At 45.3% G+C, this 20,237-nt stretch overlaps 1 protein-coding gene across 2 annotated transcripts in view; it reads right to left on the reverse strand.

Moving 5' to 3' along the window:
• The window catches only part of LOC124776248 (protein FAM43A), a 604,461-nt gene that overhangs the window by 469,059 nt on the left and 115,165 nt on the right, over window positions 1–20,237 (reverse strand). For both annotated transcript variants that reach the window (XM_047251115.1, XM_047251113.1), the window contains exon 2: window positions 3,970–4,037. The gene's annotated coding sequence lies outside the window, so the exon portion shown is untranslated. The remainder of the gene's footprint in view (window positions 1–3,969; window positions 4,038–20,237) is intronic.

A 20,237-nucleotide genomic window follows, 5' to 3' on the forward strand; every position in this document is an offset into this window, starting at 1 on the left:
GAAAAGTTCTTTAAGAGCGAAGCAACTCCGTATTTTTAATTGGAGAACATGTTATGAGTCTTTTAACTTAGCACTCGACAGTGGGACTGTCAGTGTCAACTATGACGATTTAGACTTAGCCTGCACCACGTATTTTCTGAATGCGTGACTGTATCTTGTAGTACGGAGGGGCGGCAGCCGGGGCAAGTTCCAGCACGTGTGCGGAACACCCTCCCCCCCCCCCCCCCAATCACCAACCCCACTACCGCTAAGCGGGCTGTCCGCGGCTCAGATATAATCTCTCCCGCGGGACGGAAGTTTCCGCTTGTCAGCCGGGGAGCACTGAAAGGAGAACTCGGCGCACCGTTCCAGTTATTCCACAAAACGCTTGTCGGTTTTCATTGTACGATAGAATCCCTCCACAACGTCTGTATGGCCAGATTACGCCGCAGCTACCATATTACATCGCAATAATATCTTTAGTTAGTACAAAATAAATACTATGCACATCGATGGCTTAAACTGTACAGCAATTTGAAAGCAAAGCTGTAGAATGGATATCTAAAACATCGAGAGTTTGCAACACTTCCCTGTTTCTTTTTATCTTCAAATCACTTACGTAATATCGTAATATACACAATACTTTGGCGCTGTTGAATATTTCAAGTAAGAAGCTTAGGACCCCTTCACCAAAAATTAATTTTTGGTTGTAAAATTTTATGTATGCTTGTGTAAAGAAACATGTATTTTGATTGAGGACCCAAGAGACCATATGTCAATATTTATACTATACGTACAAATAAACGAGAGTGTGGTCTTCAGTTTTTTCAAAGGCAGCTAAGAGATGCCCAGCAGTTCGCTTTTGCCTTTTACCATCCGGATCACCTCATGTAATCATCATTCTCTGTAGCTCTTAACGATTTCTAATATACTGAACTAACTTTTATTCAAAATGTGATCAAATAGTTTATCACAGTTTCAGTCCACACTTTTACTTTGATAATCACTGTACTGCTAATTCCAGTTTTCACCTCACTGTGGGATAGACTGAACATTTCGACGTGTCACCGGTCTGGCTTTGCCGTGACTTTGTTACTTATTTTCAATATCTTTTTTTCTCTTATGGCGCAATCTAAAACTGCGGTCTTTCGAAGAGGTCCGAGAACTGTAAATAAATCCGCAGCACAGATATGAAATTTTTCTTTTCAAAATTCACATTTGTTCACATCTTGTGTAGTGAAAATTTCATACCATTCAACTTATAAGTGATCTTGCCCAAATCGTAATAAACATGGTCGCTACATATGTTTTATATAACTCGTTGCCCTATAAGAGTATTTGCCTTAGCTGTGCGCAAGGGCACTTTAAGAATGGGCAAGTAATTTATTTCATTACACTTTGCCATTAAGTCTCGCAATCTCTTGAGGGCTGTGAGATCCATTTACACAAATCTTGGTAAGTGTGCATTAATGTGTAAAAATCGTCTGTGGTCGAAGTACTAACATTAACTGTGGTGTAAGATGGTGAGGACGTCAGCTACGAAAAGCTCTACGGCGCAAACTAAGTCCTGTTTATTCCCTTCTTATTTCTACGTCAAACCAGTTGTATTTAATATTTTCCAATTTAATTTCAATCGAAGCAAAAAGGCTACTTTTAGTTGGGCCTTTTAATTCAGTTGTTTTCGTACAAGTTGATACACGGATATTCAGTTTCCTCAAGTTCTAGTGATATTTTTGTGGATCAACCGTGAATCGATTCCTGATAGAACCTTGTGCTTTCGAAATTGACTGCAGTCAAACTTGGAAACCATAAATACAGCAGTATGGATAAGAAAATAAAAAGCTTTAAGTAATATTTATTACCACCCTTGAAAGTTAAAGCTGAAAAGATCTAATTTCATTGGTTGTACTTATTTATATGTTATGTTAAGCTAAGCATATACAGCATAAGCTGTACAGCAACAAAGCTTTTACAAAGAGGTTCGTAAGTCAGTGATGATACGAGTTTTCCTGGCAGATTGAAACTGGGTGTCGTGCTGGGACTCGAATCTGGAATCTTTCCCTTTCGCGGGCAGGTGCTCTACCGATCAAACTATCTGGGCACAACTCACGACCCGCCTTCACAGCCTTACTGCCGCGCTATCTCATCTCCTACCTTCCAAACTTCAGGCAAGTTCTCCTCCATATCTTGCGCCACTAACACTCCTGGAAGAAAGGACATTGCGGAGACACGACATAGCCGCATCTAGGACGATTGTTTCCAGAGCGATTTTTCACTCTGCTGCTGAGTGTGCAGAAGAACTTCTATGAAGTTTGAAAGTAGGAGATGAGGTACTGGCGGTAGTGAAGCAGTGAGAGCGAGTAGTGAGCCGCGCTTGGGTGGCTAACGAACCAAACATGGCACGTGCCGTAACCCAGTTTCCAGAACCTTTGCTCAATGGAAGATGAGTCAAAATAAGTGAACACTTGTCTCGACTTATCCATAGACACTCGACCGTATCTGAGGAAATAACGGTCTAGGTTTTCGACGTAATTTGGATGCCTTTTACGCTCGATGACGTCAGCCGAAATGGTGGCATGTGGCTAGCATCACGACTTCTAACTTTCGCGCCCAGTGTTAGAAACACGATTATTGTTTTTATTTATTTATTTCTACATATGTCCGTTGTCCGCAGCTCGTGGTCTCGCGGTAGCGTTCTCGCTTTCCGAGCATGGGGTCCCGGTTTCGATTCCCGGCGGGGTCAGGGATTTTCACCTGCCTCGAGATGACGGTGTTGTGTCGTCTTCATCATCATCATCATCCATCCATCCATCCATCCATCCATCCCCATTACGGTCGGAGGAAGGCAATGGCAAACCACCTCGGTTAGGACCTTGCCTAGTACGGCGGTGCGGGTCTCCCGCATCGTTCCCCTACGCTCTTTCACGGAGTATGCGACACCACCACCACCACCTATGCCCGTAACAGATTACTATATGAATGCTTCTTATCAAGCTAGGGCATACAAGGACACTATGTTAATTGCAAAATTACAACTGGGTTTCACAATAAGAGTATATATATGATAATTTTAGAAGATTGTAACCTCTGAAAATACCATACACACACGTTTATATTGCATGATAATTGTATGACACTTTTTTCTGGAACCAAGTTGTAATTTTACAATTAATATAATGCCCTTTTATTTCCTAACTTGGTAAGAAATACTCCAGTACTAACCTTCTAACGACATGGGCAGATAAACAAAAAACAGAACATTGATCGGTTTTCGAACACGGGCCGATAAAGTGAGTGTTCGCTATGCTAGCCATTGAGCCACCACCTCGACTGAGATTATCGCCCGCTAAAAGGTATTTAACGTACGTCGAAAACTTTGACCGTCATTTTCTCAGGAACGGTGGAGTATCTCCGGATATGCAGAGACCCGCGTTCGCATATTTTGGCCCGATCTTCCACTGAGGATAGATGGTGCTTGCCTTGCTCTCGTCAGCAGCTTGAGTGTTGACCCTCGTGATGGAAAGGTTCCAGGTTCGAGCCCCGGTCAGTTTTAAAGGTCCAGGACCTTTCAGATCACCGCACATTCCACTGCAGACTGAAATTTCATTCTGGAAACAATAATGATGTGTCGGAGGAGACGGGCTCATCTGGCTTGCTCACTGACGAAGGTTTTGAAGAGCCGTGGTATTTCGATCGTGCAAAGGCATGAGCTGGAATGAATGGTTGGACAAGAAATCAACCGTCTCTAATTAAATTGCAGAATTTCACTTCTGAGATAAAAGGCTTAAACTTTTCTTTATGTCTACAAGACGCTGCAGAGCCCGATTTCCTATTTCTGTTGTAGTTTTTTGATGGTCTTTCTACATTTAATGGTACTTGTAACACAGAATGTTACGATACACGAGCTCACTCAGCTACACAGTGGGGAAAGACGAGCCAGTCAGAGTATCGAGACGTGGTAACAGAGGAGTGGAGAGCTGCGGTACTCACACTAGTGCAGGATGATGTCGCTCCGGCCGTGGTTGCTAGGTACTGGCGCCAGTTGTGTGGCTCGCGTCCTGTAAAACAAGAGGATTTCGTTAGCCGCTGTCGCAAGCAGGAGCGAGGGCAGACAGGTGGGTGGGTACGGAACAGCCGCGAGGGCGGCTAGACGGAGACGGAGCGCCAAGGTGAAGGCTAGATGCGGCGGCGGCGGCGGCGCGGCGTCTTGTGCAAGCAGTGCGGAGCGGCCGTGAACCACGGCGACGTGAAAACAACACTCCGGACGCAAGACTTGACAGCCGCCCTGCCACCTGCGTGGCGCGCATATCTGGGAAACTACACGTAAAAACAACCACCAGCTGCTGCTGCTGCTGCTGCTGTCTCCTGTTCCCTCAGCTGACACTTGCTGTCAACTTTGTTATGTTACGGGAACGAATGGAATACTATATAATAATCTTATTGTGCAAATACTTGAAAGGGAGGGGGGGGGGGGCGTTCATGAAACTAACGGAAAATGTTAATTTTCAGTTTATTTTTTATTTATTAGTAGAACACATGGACAATGGTAAAACCACATCCGAAGCGCCTGAAAAATAATTTAATGTCTGACGCGACCGTCGTGCTACGCCCATTTTTTGAAGGAACTCTTTAATACTAGCTCGCTTAACCCTTTCTGCGTCTGCGATTCCAAATGACATCATTAAGTATTTCTGGCTGTTTTGAGCTTCCCAATGCTTCAATGATACCGTTTGGCATCGCTTCACGTAGTTCCAAGTTTGGCCAACAGATCACAGTGGCGTTTGCTTTCGTGAGTCGCCGTTTCTTTGAAGTGCAGGACAGAAAAATGTCGTGAGTTAGTGCTACTGCATTTGTGAGTAAACAATAACTGTTGTGTTTAGTTTTATTCTGTGTATAGTGGAATTCTTGGTTATGGAACCAACTTTACGTAGTTCCTCACGGGCAAGGGAAAGAAATACGGCCAGCCGAAGTGGCCGAGCGGTTCTAGGCGCCTCAGTCTGGAACCGCGCGACCGCTATGGTCGCAGGTTTGAATCCTGCCTCGGGCATGGATGTGTGTGATGTCCTTAGGTTAGTTAGGCTTAAGTAGTTCTAAGTTCTAGGGGACTGATGACCTCAGATGTTAAGTCCCATAGTGCTTAGAGCCATTTGAAAAGAAATACGGTAAGTTTACAAAACAGTTATGTACGCATTTTTTGAGCAATTATTATGTAATTTCTAATGATGCCATTTGGAATAATTATGTTATTTATTAACCAATAGCTTCAAATAACTGTTGCAATGGATATGGCATATGTGCAACATATACAGTAAATATTCGTCACAAAAAAATTTTCCCCTTTTTTTTCTAAATGTGACGGTCAAAGGGTTAACAACGATTTCGTGGATTACTTATCAGCAAACTTGCATGGTACACATTTAGAAAGCTGTGATATATACTGTTTGGTTTTATTGGTCACCTATGGCTCTGAGCAGTATGGTACTTAACTTCTGAGGTCATCAGTCCCCTAGAACTTAGAACTACTTAAACCTAACTAACCTAAGGGCATCACACACATATCCATGACCGAGGCAGGATTCGAACCTGCGACCATAGCGGTCTCACGGTTCCAGACTGTAGTGCCTAGAACCGCTCGGCCAAGCTGGCCGGCTGTGACACTGTTACTTATCTTAGAAACAATAAAAAACCAGCTGCTTTGCTTATGAAGAAGCATTTCTTCTTTTGCCTGTGTTACAAACGGAGACTTGCGCGAGTGTTCGATTCTTTCATCACTCAATTACGCGAGAACCTGTGCAGTGCAAGCGACATGAAAAATGCAGTATGAGCTTCACATTTCCAAGTGTTGTCAACAAACGAACATCCCATTCTCCATCAGGGCCACATCAGCTGGTGGAAATATCTACTGGTTCAGAGGGATAACAACTCCTACGATCACAAGGAGAGGCTTCCAAACTGTATTCTGGATTCTGTCAAGCCAGCTTACACGTTTCTGGGCGATCCTGAACTTCTAATGAAGTGAATTCATGGCAAAACTCAGAATCCAAATGAGTCTCTAAACGATTCTCTAAAAACGTATTGTAATCTGCTATGCGTATCAAAATTGGAAATTATGATGAGATTGTTATATTTAATGATGAGAACATAGGGACGATGACCTTACTCCAGAAAATGGTGTTTAAGGTAGGAAATTTCACTCGTGACATCTTGAGAAAAATAGATTTACAGTGCCTCTCTGCAGCTGAAGAGTCAGTTGAAGAGTTGGTAAAGGAAAGAAGGCAGGAAACATGAAACCAGAACGGAGGCCTTGAAGGGGAAGAGGACCCTGAGAACAAACCTGGAACGTTCTGACGAGACAACATAAGAAAAAACGTGAGGTTGAGCTTTAAATTGCATTTCCTGAAAAATGGCGTTTCTTAAAGTTTACCATCTTTTTCCCAGAATCTATGATATCTAGAATTGTGAAATTTTGTACACTTATTTGTATAAACAAAATAAATGTTGTCTCAAGAGTAAATGTTGGAATTCTGAATGTTAGCTGAAATATGGAGTGAAGTGCATGGAATTTTGCATAAATGTTATATTATGCTTACAGAATTATAATTAAAAACATTATTAAAATTTTCCTATTCCATGTACTGAAAAAACTTCAATGGAGAAGCTTACTATATATAAAGGGATTAAATAGAGATTTTTTTTTTAGAAATAACAACAACAGTTTGAGGAAAAAGGTACGTATTTAATTTTTGAAAATAAAATTTTTAAGTTCCATGAAGTGTTAATTTTAAGTAAAGCCTTGTACAAAATTTCATTTTTGTATCTTCAAAATTGTGGATTTCTTCTATCTTTTAAATAGTGTGTGCAAGACGGGTATTGCCGCTGTGATAGGAATTATTGTCAGTTTACCACGATATATTTCTTTCGTTAGGCATTTAACTTTACATTGGTTTTCTTTATTGTCTCATCTAAGTGTAGAAATTTGAAGTAAATCGGCCATGAACTTTGAAGTAAATCGGTCGAGTACTTTTCGAGATGTTTGGTACCAACAATTTTTGTAACAACCTTTCTCCTAAAGATTACATACATATATGTTTTAGTCATATAGCGAAATCTTATATGGCCACTGATCTTCCCCTTGTCTTGAAGATAAAGTGTTCAAAATTGCATCACGATCAAAACAAAACTGTAATTATATACAAACAAGGAAGCAAACAAACATATGGTCACACAGTGGGAGGGAGGGAGGAGGGAGAGGGGGAGGGAGGGAGGGAGAGAGGGAGAGAGAGAGAGAGAGAGAGAGAGAGAGAGAGAGAGAGAGAGAGAGAGGGGGGGGGAGAGGGGGGGAGAGAGGGGGAGGGAGAGAGAGAGAGGCGGGAGAGAGAGAGAGGCGGGAGAGAGGGGGGAGGCGGAGAGAGAGGGAGGGAGAGAGAGAGAGAGAGGGAGGGAGAGAGAGAGAGAGGGAGGGAGAGGGAGAGAGGGGGAGGGAGGGAGAGAGGGGGAGGGAGGGAGAGAGGGGGAGGGAGGGAGAGAGAGGGAGGGAGGGAGAGAGAGGGAGGGAGGGAGAGAGAGGGAGGGAGGGAGGGAGAGGGAGGGAGGGAGGGAGGGAGAGGGAGGGAGGGAGGGAGAGAGAGGGAGGGAGGGAGGGAGGGAGAGAGAGGGAGGGAGGGAGAGAGAGGGAGGGAGGGAGAGAGAGGGAGGGAGGGAGAGAGAGGGAGGGAGGGAGAGAGAGGGAGGGAGGGAGAGAGAGGGAGGGAGGGAGAGAGAGGGAGGGAGAGAGAGGGAGGGAGAGAGAGGGAGGGAGAGAGAGAGAGAGGGAGGGAGAGAGAGAGGGAGGGAGAGAGAGAGAGAGGGAGGGAGAGAGAGAGAGGGAGGGAGAGAAAGAGAGGGAGGGAGAGAGAGAGAGAGAGGGAGGGAGAGAGAGAGAGGGAGGGAGGGAGAGAGAGGGAGGGAGGGAGAGAGAGGGAGGGAGGGAGAGAGAGGGAGGGAGGGAGAGAGAGGGAGGGAGGGAGAGAGAGGGAGGGAGAGAGAGAGAGGGAGGGAGAGAGAGAGAGGGAGGGAGAGAGAGAGAGGGAGGGAGAGAGAGAGAGGGAGGGAGAGAGAGAGAGGAATTATCAGTGTTTGTTTCTAAAGTTCCAATGTCCCATGTTTTATTACCCAGTTTCTTTCTTCTGAATTATGTAGGAAAATGTTTCACCGACAAAAATGTTCTGTTGAATAAAAATGAACACACACACACACACACACACACACACACACACACACACAGTTAATATTTTGGTGGGCCGATTCTAGCATCCAAAACTGTCAGTCCCATTCTGATAACAATAACACAGGATGGAGAAAATTACCTGAATGGTCAGATCAGGGTAAGGAACATCGACTCAAGCGAAATACTCCAGAAAAGTCGGAGGTATCATTGTTCGGAGCTACGGTCGCAAAACGACAGCCAGTCAGAGCGACGAGTGCACCGAAGTGTCTGCATTTAAACTAGCTTTCTCGAGCTCATGCTTGTCATACTAAAGCGTGCGGTTATTGATTAAATTAGCTGAAGACGAAGGTTTCATTTGAACATGCAAAGCTAAACATCGGAGGACATCGAAAGGGTGCAAAAAAGGGCAGCTCGTTTTGTATTATCACGTAATAGGGGAGAGTGTGGAGCAGATATGATACGCGAGTTGGGATGGAAGTCATTAAAGCAAAGACGTTTTTCGTCGCGGCGAGATCTATTTACGATATTACAGTCACCAACTTTCTCTTCCGAATGGGAAAATATTTTGTTGAGCCCAGCCTACATAGGTAGGAATGATCATCAAAATAAAATAAGAGAAATCAGAGCTCAAACAGAAAGGAGTGGAATGGTAGGGAGATAGTATGATTATGGTTCGATGAACCCTCTGCCAAGCACTTAAATGTGAATTGCAGAGTAATCATGTAGATGTAAACAAACTTTAAATGCCATCCTTGGATGGTTACGTTGGAAGCGAATTTTCTGTTATGCTTACTAGGTAAAGCTTGACTATTAATTAAAATTAGTTGAAAGTATCGTAACGCCATCAATCTCTTAAGATAATTAGCTGTACTGCAGAAACACTGTAGTAAGATAGTGACATGTGGTACTGTAAGGTGGAATGTTGCTAATACTGAAAGTGTCAGATGTTTTCATTTTTGATTGTGAACACAGACCATGACTAAACTTTCATTCTAACAGGTACCGTAGATAAGTACTGGAAAATTATCACAAAGGCGGGAAAAAAAATTTGCATCATCTTTTTTCCCCAAATGATTTCTTTTATGTCAAATGTTCACAATTCCTGCTCCAATATTACCACAAAATTGACATCGTCAAAGAAGGAATTGTCACATCCTCTCGAAAACTCCTGTCGAGTTGCTAGTGAGATACTGACGCATACTCGTAATTGTTTTCATAATCTATTCAGCAGCGGCACTAGAACATTCTAATACGAATATTGTGGAAGCGAAGAAAGACGTGTTATTTCATCTTCACACACGTTAAATCATTCACACGGGCAGGGGAATTATCATCTTGGAAGACTTCAATTTATCACACAGCTCGCCCATTCGTTTTTGTGTGAGTGTAGGTCCCACTGAAAAATCATGGTCCTTACGGAACAGTACGTCAGAGTAAGACCGTACCGCTACGAAATGATCCTCACCACGGCACTTACTTTTAGAATACAATGTTAGATCTCAACAGGCGACTTCCCAGACAACGCAGCAGCAACACTCATTTTACAAGATCTAATTTTCCACAATCTTTAGGCAAAACAAACACGTGCACTGAAAATAACGGGCAGCATCGCAAAGCGCCACACGTACGTTAGTAGCGTTCACTGCCTTCTCTATTATGCTTAGAAACATGTTGCACCTGCGCTGCTTCGCTAACTAATGTGGAACTTACCGCCATTAAACAAAATCTGACGCTACGTGAATTCAATGCTGCACTTATCTGACTTTAGTACACTCCTGGAAATGGAAAAAAGAACACATTGACACCGGTGTGTCAGACCACCATACTTGCTCCTGACACTGCGAGAGGGCTGTACAAGCAATGATCACACGCACGGCACAGCGGACACACCAGGAACCGCGGTGTTGGCCGTCGAATGGCGCTAGCTGCGCAGCATTTGTGCACCGCCGCCGTCAGTGTCAGCCAGTTTGCCGTGGCATACGGAGCTCCATCGCAGTCTTTAACACTGGTAGCATGCCGCGACAGCGTGGACGTGAACCGTATGTGCAGTTGACGGACTTTGAGCGAGGGCGTATAGTCGGCATGCGGGAGGTCGGGTGGACGTACCGCCGAATTGCTCAACACGTGGGGCGTGAGGTCTCCACAGTACATCGATGTTGTCGCCAGTGGTCGGCGGAAGGTGCACGTGCCCGTCGACCTGGGACCGGACCGCAGCGACGCACGGATGCACGCCAAGACTGTAGGATCCTACGCAGTGCCGTAGGGGACCGCACCGCCACTTCCCAGCAAATTAGGGACACTGTTGCTCCTGGGGTATCGGCGAGGACCATTCGCAACCGTCTCCATGAAGCTGGGCTACGGTCCCGCACACCGTTAGGCCGTCTTCCGCTCACGCCCCAACATCGTGCAGCCCGCCTCCAGTGGTGTCGCGACAGGCGTGAATGGAGGGGCGAATGGAGACGTGTCGTCTTCAGCGATGAGAGTCGCTTCTGCCTTGGTGCCAATGATGGTCGTATGCGTGTTTGGCGCCGTGCAGGTGAGCGCCACAATCAGGACTGCATACGACCGAGGCACACAGGGCCAACACCCGGCATCATGGTGTGGGGAGCGATCTCCTACACTGGCCGTACACCACTGGTGATCGTCGAGGGGACACTGAATAGTGCACGGTACATCCAAACCGTCATCGAACCCATCGTTCTACCATTCCTAGACCGGCAAGGGAACTTGCTGTTCCAACAGGACAATGCACGTCCGCATGTATCCCGTGCCACCCAACGTGCTCTAGAAGGTGTAAGTCAACTACCCTGGCCAGCAAGATCTCCGGATCTGTCCCCCATTGAGCATGTTTGGGACTGGATGAAGCGTCGTCTCACGCGGTCTGCACGTCCAGCACGAACGCTGGTCCAACTGAGGCGCCAGGTGGAAATGGCATGGCAAGCCGTTCCACAGGACTACATCCAGCATCTCTACGATCGTCTCCATGGGAGAATAGCAGCCTGCATTGCTGCGAAAGGTGGATATACACTGTACTGGTGCCGACATTGTGCATGCTCTGTTGCCTGTGTCTATGTGCCTGTGGTTCTGTCAGTGTGATCATGTGATATATCTGACCCCAGGAATGTGTCAATAAAGTTTCCCCTTCCTGGGACAATGAATTCACGGTGTTCTTATTTCAATTTCCAGGAGTGTATATGGCAATATCCTGCTGCCATGGACATGCCAGGCAAGCAATTGCTTCGTTATAGTGAATTGAATGAATGCCTCCAAATAGTCATTCGCGGAATAAATTTGGTTTATATACTAATGGGAACACTGAATCTAGGTTTACGGTTTTCCTTTTGGTTTGGTGTCTGCAAAATACTGTGGTCACTCTGAGATTCTGCGCTCTCTAGTTGGCGCCAGTGCTTCTCTGGTACTTCAGATACAGACACCACATCTTTTGACTAACATATTAGAACCCATGTTACAAAAAATTATGCATCCTCTGACGCATTGAATCAGAGCACGATATTAAGTTACGGAAAGAACGAGGCGGGCACTTCGAGTTATGTGCTCAGATCGAGAATGAAACCTTCGTGAAGTGTGCTGAGGAGAGGAACTTTTGGACAGAAAATACGTTAATTATTAGTGGCAGATTACAATGTTCTGTGACGATGGTAAAACAAACAAATGTAGCGCGTACAGAATCTTTGCAATAACTCATTGCTACGATTGTGCATCAAATGTTGTATCTGCCCGGCAGCGTAATGCTAACACAGAAGTGTGTCATTGGATGTGAGCAGCTAATTACGCAATCGTGTCTAGGCGACTTTTCAAACTCTAGTTGGGCAAATATCGGACTGGCTCTACATTTGTTTGCCAGAGAAAGCGACAAAAACTTACGCAGGTTGTAAGACAGAACCTAGCATACGTTAATCGGAAATGGGGTATGAGATTTCCAACTCCAGTAGGTTTCTTTGCTGTCAAAAGTGCTACCCAACTACAAACATAGCTTCGAGGTAAACAGAGGCCTCAGCGTGAGATCTCGATTAAGCGGAAAGAGAACAGGAGAATCAAGCGAGAAGAAGGAAGTTGTAGAAAAATTACGCAGAGACATAGGGGTATGAGCAGAATGCATGATGAACTTCAGTCTGTCACGTAAGACAGTGAAGTTTTCTCTCTCTCTCTCTCTCTCTCTCTCTCTCTCTTTGCGCTGAGTGGCGGTCACTAGAGGCCAGTGAACATCGCCACACTCGGCACTGTGCCATAGAATTGCAGTGGCCTGAACTTCTCCTCATCGGCAATAATCGCTTCTTTCCTTCTCCAGAAAGAGAGAGAGAGAGAGAGAGAGAGAGAGAGAGAGAGAGAGAGAGAGCGCACACGAACAAATGGGACAGCGGCATTGCGACATAGCATTCATTTCGCTCTCTCGTTTACCTAAAACTGCTGGACCGTTTTGATTTCCGCACAATGGCTTTTCCCTTTAGGAGTGTCAATTTCGATGTCTTTCTTAGAAAAACCACTTTATTTGAACGAACATTAACGCATCGCATGCCGGCAAGAAAAGTGACTAAAGTCAAAAATCGGCAATTTTTTGTTTTTGTCACTGCTCCAACGTGCAGGAAACTTCACATTTGGTCCGCAGCTCGTGGTCGTGCGGTAGCGTTACCGCTTCCCGCGCCCGGGTTCCCGGGTTCGATTCCCGGCGGGGTCAGGGATTTTCTCTACCTCGTGATGACTGGGTGTTGTGTGATGTCGTTAGGTTAGTTAGGTTTCAGTAGTTCTGGGTTCTAAGGACTGATGACCATAGATGTTAAGTCCCATAGTGCTCAGAGCCATTTTGAACTTCACATTTGTATCTCGTTATTTTTCCGTTTCAGGGCACTCGTGTCAGTTTTGTTGTAGGCTACTTCATGATTCGCCACAGCAGGAACCGTATCACTTCAGCTTTGCTACTGACACTTGCGCATGGGAAAGCAACAAATTCGAAGTTGTCAAACTTTTCGTGCGTAGGTAATTTGAATGCAATTTTCAGTATCACTGATTATTACAATGTCTGTGTTTATATAGTGTCTGCATATAACATTAAAATGTCCTTTCCGCTTGCGTTTCAGAAGGAACAGACACAGTTTTGGCCATTACAGCTGTTGTAAATATTACGAAATTTCGTGCGTTGCAGCGCACAAGAAAAAAATGGAAATTCCTGCTATAAAGAATGTTCATATTGAATCTCTCTTCTCGGCGGAAGTATTCCTGAATTACATAAGTCCACTTATGAGTCTATGTTTTCGTAAATTGTGTTCCTTGAATCGTACCTAACTGATGTTCCTTGTTAAATTAATTTTCATAAATTACAATTCTGGATTTTGTATTCTTATAGTACAATAACTTTAATTTGTTTTTCATATTTTATTTTGTGTGATGGAGGTTAGAATGTCGTATTATATTACAGATAAAAAGTATATTATTTGGGGTGGAAAAGTGGCAAAAATATTAGACGAGAGGTCATAAAAGAATTTTTTAGAATATCAAGGAAAATGACAACTCAAAGAATTAATAATTACCTGATAACACCCCACATTCGAGTACAGATTTACATGTCCGTTTTACTGTTGTATAGACTATAATCGAACTTACTGCCAAAACTACTTACTTGAAATTTAAAGGGCGTTTTTATTATTTCAGATAAGCTTTACAGAATTATTTAAGTCAATTTTTCTCAAGTACTGCATTTTTGAGTTGTGTCACTGTTCTTGCTAGGGTGCGATATGTTGCCTTCTGAAATTATTACAGTTGTCCGCGAGCAGTTACGTGGTCCAGAGCTCCTTGAAACATGAGATACAAAGCGTGGCGCTTATTTGGGACTATGAAGGTGGCTGCCTTGCTACAATTGGAAGTATTTATACCGGCTGTCCCACGAGGAGTGGTCAGTATTTAGGGATATGACAGGAACGATCATCCGAAGCAAAGAAAGTCCAGTGAACATGGATTCTAAAACGCATACCTTGAGAACTATGAACACTACTTCGTTTTCGATACTGTGAAACGAATTTCTTCTACTGCGAGCTCTTTGCTTTCCACATTTCATGACGTGGTAGTATGGACCAAAATAAGAAAAAAAATGTACAGTAAACATGGCCTCTAAAGTGCGCACTTTAAGAGTTATGAGCACTTACTCATCTTCGCTGCTGTGAAACACATCTCTTCCACCGAACGAGTGCTCATAACTCCTCAGGTATACATTTAAGAGCCCATATTTACAAGACTCTTTTGCTTCGAATGATCGTTCCTGTTATATCCCTTAATGCTGACCATTCCTCCTGGGAAACCCTGTGCATAGACGGCAGCAATTGGGACACAATGTTGGTGCAGACAGTGGAACTAGTCATGCAGAGCATGTCCTTAACAAGATATGACTGCCTCTTACAGTATTTTACTTCAAGAAAATTGTGAAGCTGTAGTGAATGTTTCTTATTTCATTGCTTTCAAAAAACTAGTTGCCAAGTTTTAATAATCCATTCATTTCATTTCTTAATGAAGTTTTGAATGCAGTACTGAATTTAAGTGGGACTTACCGATGCCATTATTTGTTTACGTTGATTTAATTGCGACCAAAGGGTATTTACACATTAATCGCTGGATTTTTAGATAGGTGTTTTTAGTTTCTTCGCCCATTTCTACACTTGTCGTTCAAGAGCCTCATTTCATTAACGTCTACAAAGAGAACTCTCCAACTTGAGCCGAACAGGTAAAAAAATATCGTCACTTGACTTCCAGGCGAGCCATTCACGATGAGTCAAATCCTCGTCCATAAAAATGCTGAAACTCCTCTCAATTGCAAAGGTGAATAACGTGAAAATTATGGATGCCAAGTGCCGGAATATCTGGCCGCGCCAGTCCGTCTAACGCACGCAATACCTCACTTGTAGCTCCATCATCGACGGACGGCACGTGACAAATCGACGCCATAGAACCCCCGTGCGGGCGAGCCAAGAGGACGCTGATAGATCGTGGACATAAACCCAAAGCTCTGGCCCGAGATCCAGAAATTTATTCATCGCCTTACCAGAGTAAACTCAGTGTTTTATTCAAATTAACACCGCCAAGATCACCGCATTTTATAAATATCATTACTGACACAGACTCCATCCACAGATAAAATCCTGCAATAGTGCTTCAAACACTTCATAGAGTGGCATGCGTTTAATGTTAAATACGAAATGCAAACCGATCTTCCCCGAGGTCGGCTTCTACCAGTTTTTCCATTCGTCTGTAAACGATTCGAGTTAGTTTTTTACAGCCGTGACTTATTAAGCTGATAGTTCGATAATTTTCACATCTGTCAACACCTGCTTTTTTTTGGGATCGGAATAATTATATTCTTCTTGAAGTCTGAGGGTATTTCGCCTGTCTCATACATCTTGCTCGCCAGATGGTAGAGTATTTTTAATGCAATGTTGTCAACTCCTGGGGCCTTCTTTCGACTTAGGTCATTTAGTGCTCTGTCAAACTCTTCACGCAGTATCATATCACCCATTCCATCTGTACAAAAAAGAAAAAAATCTGAGGGGGAGTTAGGTCAGGTGATCGGGAGAGGACGCAAATTTTTTGAATTTATTCGGTCACCGAAGAAACTGGTTATTATTTGCATGGAGGCTTTAGACGTGTGACACGTGGCTCAGTCTTGTTGGAAATAATATTCTGTGAGTTCGGCGGCGTCCAGGTGCTCTACAAATTTATGGAAGACGCCCATATAAACTGTAGTGACTACGGTCGTATCAGAAGAAAATTGTGACAACAATCCTGGAAGCTGACACCGCCTAGCACACTCCAGACTTTTCATCATGCGGTGATCTTTCGTTGGATAATATGTCCAAAAGGAAACTACGCATTCATATATAATTGATTCGCCTCGGTGGTTCAAATGGCTCTGAGCGCTATGGGACTCAACATCTTAGGTCATAAGTCCCCTAGAACTTAGAATTACTTAAACCTAACTAACCTAAGGACATCACACACACCCATGCCCGAGGCAGGATTCGAAACTGCGACCGTAGCAGTCCCGCGGTTCCGGACTGCAGCGCCTCGGTGGACAACGAATCGACCTCCTTCAGTGCGGATGCACGAGTACATTTGATCTCCTGCGGTAATCTCCGAGTAGCTAGCATGGGGGACATAGATACTGTTCGAATCCCGGTCTGGCACACTCGCTGCCGCTGATTCCGCGTTAAGTCTCGATGCCAATCAAATCACTAGTCACTTTCCTTTCCTTTCTCCCCCCTCTACCTTCAATTTACATAAGATACATACATGTCTTCCTACGTGTTTTCACAGTACAAACCCGCTCTGAAAGTGTGTACCACGTGTTTGTGCCAGCTAACGACTGTAATCGAATCACTAACTTGCTTGCTCGCGCGTCACGAACTACACTCTCTCTCAGGCTCCACAAAAGAAAAAAAAATTAAATAAATAAATAAAAATAAAAATAAAAAATAATTGTGTGGCAGTTTTGGCCGGGAGGCCCCATCCGCGTAAGTTCGGCCCCGGGTTGGAAGTCTTATTTCAGGTGACGCCACACTGGGAGACTTGCGGGTCGGTGATGATGATGTGGACAACAAAACACTCAGTCCACCGACAGAGAAAATCTCCAACCCGGCCGGGAATCGAACTCGGGCCCGCGGCATTATAGGCAAACACGTTACCACTCAGCTAAGCAAGCGGACTCAAGACTTCACAAACCGTGACCGACGAGGCTTCGAACGAACCAACCAACACAAGCGGAGCAAGAGCGGCATTATAACGGACAAAGAACCTCATGCGCAGAAAAAACAATTAACGTGCCAAGAACGGGCGATACTTTTTAATCTCCCAGGGTTACTGAGATCACTGAAGCAACTTTCTACGAAGTTTCAGAGGAAATTATGACCCACTGAAGAGCCAAAGAAACTGGTACAACTGCCTAATATCGTTTAGGGCCCCCGCGAGCACGCAGAAGTGCCGCAACATGACGTGGCATGGACTCGAATAATGTCTGAAGTAGTGCTGGAGGGAATTGACACCATCAATCCCGCAGAGCTGTCCATAAATCCATAAGAGTACCACGGAGTGGCGATCTCTTCTGAACAGCACGTTGCGAGGCACGCCAGATATGATCAATAATGTTCCTGCTTGGTGGCCAGCGGAAGAAACTCAGAAGTGTGTTCCAAGAGTCACTCTGTAGCAGATCTGGACATAAAGGGTGTCGCATTTTCCTGCTGGAATTGCCCAAGTCCGACGGAATGCACAATGGACGTGAATGGATGCAGGTGATCAGACAGGGTGCTTACGTACGAGTCACCTGTCAAGAGTTGTATCTAGACGTATCAGGAGTCCCGTATCACTCCAATTGCACGTGTCCCACACCTTTACAAAGCCTCCACCAGCTTGCACAGTTCCCTGCCGACATGCAAAATCCATGGATTCGTGAAGTTGTCTCCATACTCGTACACGTCCACACGCTCGTAACAATTTCAAATGAGACCCGTCCGACCAGGATACGTGTTTCCAGTCATCAACAGTCCAATGTCGGTGCTGACGGGCCCAGGCGGTGCGTAAAGCGTTGTGTCGTGCAGTCATCAAGGGTACACGAGTGGGCCTTCGGCTCAGAAAACCCATATCGATGACGTTTCGTTGAATATTTCGCACGCTGACACTTGTTGATGGTCCTGCGTTGAAATATGCAGAAATTTGCGGGCACTTCTGTCGCGTTGAACGATTCTCTTCAGTCGCCGTTGGTCCCGTTCTTGCAGGATCTTTTTCCGGCCGTAGCGATGTCGGAGATTCGATGATTTTACCGGGTTTCTGATATTCACGGTACAGTCGTGAAAGGGTCGAACAGGAAATCACCACTTCATGGCTACCTCGGAGACGCTGAGTTCCATCGCTCGTGCGCCGACTGTAGCACCACGTTCAAACTCACTTAAAATCTTTATGACCTGCCATTGTAGAAGCAGTAACCGATCCAACAACTGCACCAGACACTTGTTGTCTTGCCCGCATCTCGTGGTCGTGCGGTAGCGTTCTCGCTTCCCAAGCCCGGGTTCCCGGGTTCGATTCCCGGCGGGGTCAGGGATTTTCTCTGCCTCGTGATGGCTGGGTGTTGTGTGCTGTCCTTAGGTTAGTTAGGTTTAAGTAGTTCTACGTTCTAGGGGACTTATGACCACAGCAGTTGAGTCCCATAGTGCTCAGAGCCATTTGAACCATTTGAACTTGTCGTCTTACATAGGCGTTACCGACGGCAGCGCCGTATTCTGCCTGTTTACATACCTCTGTATTCGAATACGCATGCCTATACCAGTTCCTTTGGCGCTTCAGTGTAGTTCAGGACTGCGTAGATCGCCCGGCACAGTTTGCTACCATAATTAATGCGTCAGTGAACAGGAACACATCTTTCTGCTGTGTGTCCAAGTATGTCTCGCTTGTAATGCAGAGTCTAATGGCTCTGGGCTCTGCAGTGCCAGTCCCGTAGGCGCACACCAAATCAGGGACCAGGGATCGCGTGTCGCCTGTCTCGAGGTCAGCCCGACCGCAGCAGCCGTCTGTTGAGCCTTCTGCCGCCTAACCGCCTGCCTGGGAGGACCGACCACACACCAAGAACTAGCCCTGCCACGTCATCAGGTGTCGCCTTTGTTCGCAGGTTATCGCTCGGTTTTAATAGTAATGCACTTTTCTGTCAGCAGTTTTTATGCAACCAGTCGAAGCACGAGCCACCAAGATTCAAGTCAAGCCGAACGACACAGAGGGCTACGACTATTTACTGTTTTTTTTTCCGATTACGATCGCTTCTGAAATTTACACTACTGGCCATTATAATTGCTACACCACGAAGATGACGTGCTACAGACGCGAAATTTAACCGACAGAAAGAAGATGCTGTGATATGCAAATGATTAACTTTTAAGAGCATTCACACAAGGTTGGCGCCGGTGGCGACACCTACAACGTGCTGACATGAAAGTTTCCAACCGATTTCTCATGCACAAACAGCAGTTGACCGGCGTTCGCTGGTGAAACGTTGTGATGCCTCGTGTATGGAGGAGAAATGCGTACCATCACGTTTCCGACTTTGATAAAGGTCGGATTGTAGCCTATCGCGATTGCGGCTTATCGTATCGCGACATTGCTGCTCGCGTTGGTCGAGATCCAATGACTGTTAACAGAATATGGAATCGGTGGGTTCAGGAGGGTAATACGGAACGCCGTGCTGGATCCCAACGGCCTCTTATCATTAGCAGTCGAGATGACACGCATCTTATCCGCATGGCTGTAACAGATCGTGCAGCCACATCTCGATCCCTGAGTCAACAGATGGGGACGTTTGCAAGCCAAAACCATCTGCCCGAACAGCTCGACGACGTTTCAGCAGCATGAACTATCAACTCGGAGACAATGGCTGCAGTTGCCCTTGACGTTGCATCACAGACAGGAGCGCCTGCGATGGTGTACTCAACGACGAACCTGGGTGCACGAATGGCAAAACGTCATTTTTTCGGATGAATCCACGTTCTGTTTACAGCATCATGATGGTCGCATCCGTGTGTGGCGACATCGCGGTGAACGCCCATTGAAAACGTGTATTCGTCATCACCATACTGGCGTATCACCCAGCGTGATGGTATGGGGTGCCATTGGTTACTCTTCTTGGTCACCTCTTGTTCGCATTGACGGCACTCTGAACAGCGGACGTTCCATTTCAAATGTGTTACGACTCGTGGCTCTACTCTTCATTCGATCCCTGGGAAACCGTACATTTCAGCAGGATAATGCACGACCACATGTTGCAGGTCCTGTACGGGCCTTTCTGGGTACAGAAAATGTTCTACTGCTGCCCTGGCCAGCACGTTCTCCAGATCTCTCACCTATTGAAAACGTCTGGTCGATGGTGGCCGAGCAACTACACTTGATGAACTGTGGTATCGTGTCGAAGGTGCTTGGGCAGCTGTACCTGTACACGCCATCCAAACTCTGTTTGACTCAATGCCCAGGCGTATCAAGGCCGTTATTATGGCTAGAGGTGTTTGTTCTGGGTACT

The sequence above is a fragment of the Schistocerca piceifrons genome, chromosome 2, assembly GCF_021461385.2.
Source record: "Schistocerca piceifrons isolate TAMUIC-IGC-003096 chromosome 2, iqSchPice1.1, whole genome shotgun sequence".
Lineage (NCBI taxonomy): Eukaryota > Metazoa > Arthropoda > Insecta > Orthoptera > Acrididae > Schistocerca > Schistocerca piceifrons.